The sequence below is a fragment of the Taudactylus pleione genome, unplaced genomic scaffold (genome assembly GCF_031769625.1).
Source record: "Taudactylus pleione unplaced genomic scaffold, aTauple2 ptg000376l, whole genome shotgun sequence".
Lineage (NCBI taxonomy): Eukaryota > Metazoa > Chordata > Amphibia > Anura > Myobatrachidae > Taudactylus > Taudactylus pleione.
In genome coordinates, this window is record NW_028284777.1 from 3,284,335 (window position 1) to 3,288,400 (window position 4,066).

General features: G+C 43.1%; 1 pseudogene; it reads left to right on the forward strand.

Moving 5' to 3' along the window:
* Nucleotides 1–669: 669 nt before the first annotated feature.
* LOC148508137 (5S ribosomal RNA) lies at nucleotides 670–787 on the forward strand (annotated as a pseudogene).
* Nucleotides 788–4,066: the final 3,279 nt, after the last annotated feature.

Here is a 4,066-nt window from a genome sequence, read left to right on the forward strand (position 1 = left end):
TCCATTGTAAATATAGCAAAACACACTGTGTACAACTATATTACTTGGCAACAATGTATGCTATCTATTAAACGTTCCAGGGGAATACAGATTAGTACAATCCCTATATGAGGACTTGATTGGCGCCCGGTATCTGCCCCGGTGACTTAGGGGAACGGACACTAGCAATAAATTTCGCTTTCTTTTTTATTACCACTCTGTGTGTTGTGACCATGTGATGACTTATTCAATGTACATCCGTATTTCATGTTAATAATACAAATTATGCTATGTATTGTTTGGTTAAAATGTATGGTGTCTGCTAAGTGGTCCAAGGCAATATAAATATGCATCCCTACCGAAACATATGGGATTTGCATACCCATGTACAATCATATGAATACTATATAAATGCCGCTTACATGTGATATGATTATCACCAGGCACTATTAGACTGACATTACTTATACCTGCATTTAGATTATCTGTTTAAATGGCTATATGAATATGATATACATACTTTAGAAGGTAACATAACCAATTTATTCATTAATCAAAGTATGCTGGTGCAATGCTTTGTTTGGAATTTATGTCCATTGTTTAATCAAAGTGGACTTCTCATACTGAGTTAGTCCAACATAATGCCCTTAACTATATTACACCAGGACCCCCAATTTCCTGTTTATATAGTCCTACAACCATACCTTACTGATATGCCCAATCTCGTCTGATCTTGGAAGCTATACTGTATTGGGCCTGATTAGTACTTGGATGGGAGACCACCAGGGAATATTGGGTGTTGTAGGTAATATTTAGGAGCAGAATGGGACTAAGGGTCTCATTCAGACCCGCTCATGAGCGCAGGGAGCTCCGTCGTGCGCATGCGCGAGACCCGGATAGCGACAGCCAAGCTGTCGCTCCAGGTCTCGCACCAAAGGGGGCGTGCTGTCGATGGTGACTGACAGCACGCCCCCTTTGGTGGGCGTGCCGGGGGCGTGGCTGCCAGACGGAGGCGTTCCCATGGGAACGCCTACCATCTGGGTCCGGCCCCACTGACATCACTAGTGATGTCAGTGGGAGTGATTTTGGCTCTGATAGAGCCAAAATCACTCCAGGGCTTGCGGTCACTGAGACCCAACCGCAGGGTCTCGTCACAAGCCCGATGGTCGCGATGGTCTTGACCATCGCGACCATCATCATGGCCGCTCGCATAAGCTGTGGGTGGTCACCCACAGCTATGCGAGCGTCCAAGAGGCCGCTCCATTTTTAAGTAGGAGGGCCCTGATTCAGAGCAAGTGCTCTGGTCAGAGCGTCCGGCTTTGAATCAGGCCCTAAGTGTATAATAGCAGGGACATATAAGTGATTACATTTGATTTGGTTTATGTTGATTTCAGGATCACCACGATACAAACCTCCTGTATGATGTGAATAAATAATCTAGAATTTATAGGAGCATGATTACCCAGAATTATTTGAATATTTATTTAGCCATATCCATTTATTCTATTAAAATGAGGAGATCCGCAGCTTTTTAATAATTACTAATAAACGTTACATTTTATTAAATTTGATTTAAGAGTGCCCCAACAACTAGCCCTTCTTGGCTCTTTGTTTTTTGTACATACTTTTTTCTATGCTCATATGTTAGTGCAGCTTTGCCTTTCTGTCCTGTGCTGAATCAGGCCCTCAGTCCATTACTGGAGATGATATAACCAAGAAACGAGTATGGATTCCACTTCAAACACACATTTTTCCAATTTGTAGTATAGTTTGTTCTGCCTGATTCATTACCTCTCTGACATGTTGACAATGAGTAGGAATGTCAGAGGAGAAGATGAAAATGTCACCCAAAGTAAACAAGTACACTGATGTAGAGCAAGTAATGGGAGATTTATTTTTCAAAATAAAAAAAAAAGGCAAGAGCATTACTCAAGCTGAATGGCATTACTAGATATTCATAATGCCCATCTCGGGTATTGAAAACGGTCCTCCACTCATATCCTTGTCAAAGTCTTATAAGGTTGTATGTCTTTCAAATGTCCATTTTCGAGAATATGACAGCTCCCTTGACTCTCTTGAAGAGTTCAAACATTAATGGCAAAGAATATCTGTTTTTGATGGTGATCTCATTAATACCTTGATAGTCAATACAGGGTGGCACCCCCTGTGTTTCTTATTAAGAAAGAAGAATACTGCCCCAAGCCGGAGATGAGGAGGGGTAGATGAAGCCCTCTCTTAAGATTCCCTTTTATATACTCCGACATGGCTTGTTTCTCAGGTAGAGATAGTGGATAAATTCTGCCTCTGGGAAGAGTCTTCCTGGGAATAAGGTCAATAAGACAATCCCAGTCCCTGTGCAGAAATACAGTTTCAGCAGACTGCTTACTAAACACATCCAAAAACTCCCTGTAGGGTGGAGGAATAGAAGCAAAATCAGGTGTGATGATAGTCCGATGAAGTAGAACTTATTGAAGACATCCCCCAACACAAGCTGAATCTTATACTAATCAATATTTGTGTTGCTGGAGCTAGAGGAACCTGAGAACAAGGGGAGTAAAAGCCTTCAGTATGACTAGTGGGTCTAAGTGTTGGAGTCTGTTGAGTAACCGAGGATGCGACTACCATCCAAAACTGTGAGATAGATGGGAGTGGGAATCAGAGGAAGAGTTCTTCAGCCAAAGCTGCTGTAATGAAGTTCCTGGCCACCCCAGAATCAATCAGGACTGGGAGATACTTTGATCCTTGAATATGTTCCAAGGTAACATAGAAGATGCAATATGTCTTGGAAGCAGAATGTGTAAATACCCCTAAGAAGTTCTCTCCATTATTAAGGAGAAGAGGGGATGAAAGGGTAATGGGAGGTAAAATAATAAATATGAGGGAGGGTCAGCAGCACATGAAACAAAAAACAAATAAGAATAAATATATGTGACAACTCACATTGATTCCTAAACAATTTAACAGGACATTGAGGTCCTTAAGAGGGTGCACCCGCAGAGCAGAAACTGGAAGTTTCATTATCAGTTAAGAGCTGGTGTTTTCAACCTCTTTGGGAATCAAACATTTGACTGGGTCTGGCACAATATAGACAGTAATTCTCATGAAAGTGACGGGCTTAAGGGTGAGATCGAAGTCAGGACCCATGAACTGGACTGACAAAAAGGAAACAAGGTGAGCATAGCAGATGCTTACTCATGGATCAGGGATAGACTCTGACATAGAATATGATGTAAGTTCATCAGGGAGGTTGATGACTAGTGGAAACTCCCAGCCAGTACCTGGAATTACTTAAAAGGAGCTCAACCCCAGCCCCAACCATCATGACCATGGAGCTGGAACCAATACTTGAAAATTGTGCAGGGGACAACTCAGATAATCAAAAGCCTGGTTAGAATTAACTACCAGAGTTCGGTGCCTGGAGCCTACACCCTCAAAGATGGATGCAGATCCAGTACCCAGTCCCCAGTGCCCAGAGATGGCCACTCCATTGGAAACTCAGCAAGAATCCCAACATGCAGTGACAGTGCCTTCAGGAAAACAACCACCATTGATGGCCACACTAATGGTCCAATGAGAAGAGAGTGCCATAGGCAAGTGTGGAGCAGTCATGCTGAGAAGAGAAGTGGAGATAAAGTAGAACTCTCAGAACAGCAATAAAGGCTGAAGTTTCTAATACAGGATAAGACTTGCTTGAAGTCACAATTGGTAGCAGACTAAAGACTTGGCACTTGGAAGCACTATTATAGTCAATGTTAGTAAATAATTACTTCTGACTACTGCAGGAATAGTACAGGCTGGCAGCTGACTGGAACCGGAGTGTAGGTAGCAGGCTTGAACCAGAATGGAACCGGAGGGATCAGGTGACTTTAACCTAACTGAAACTGGAGGAGTACTTGCACTGGACTGGAAGCAGCAAAGACAGGGACTGGACTGGAACCAGAGGGGACAGCAGCACTGAACACAGGCTGTAGTGTTTCTGGATTCTGGCAGGAGCGATAACACTGTAGAGTAGATGGAACCAACTCACAGGTGTCAGGCTAGAAGCAGCTTGCACAGTCACAGGTAACAGGTGCACTGGTTCAGTGGC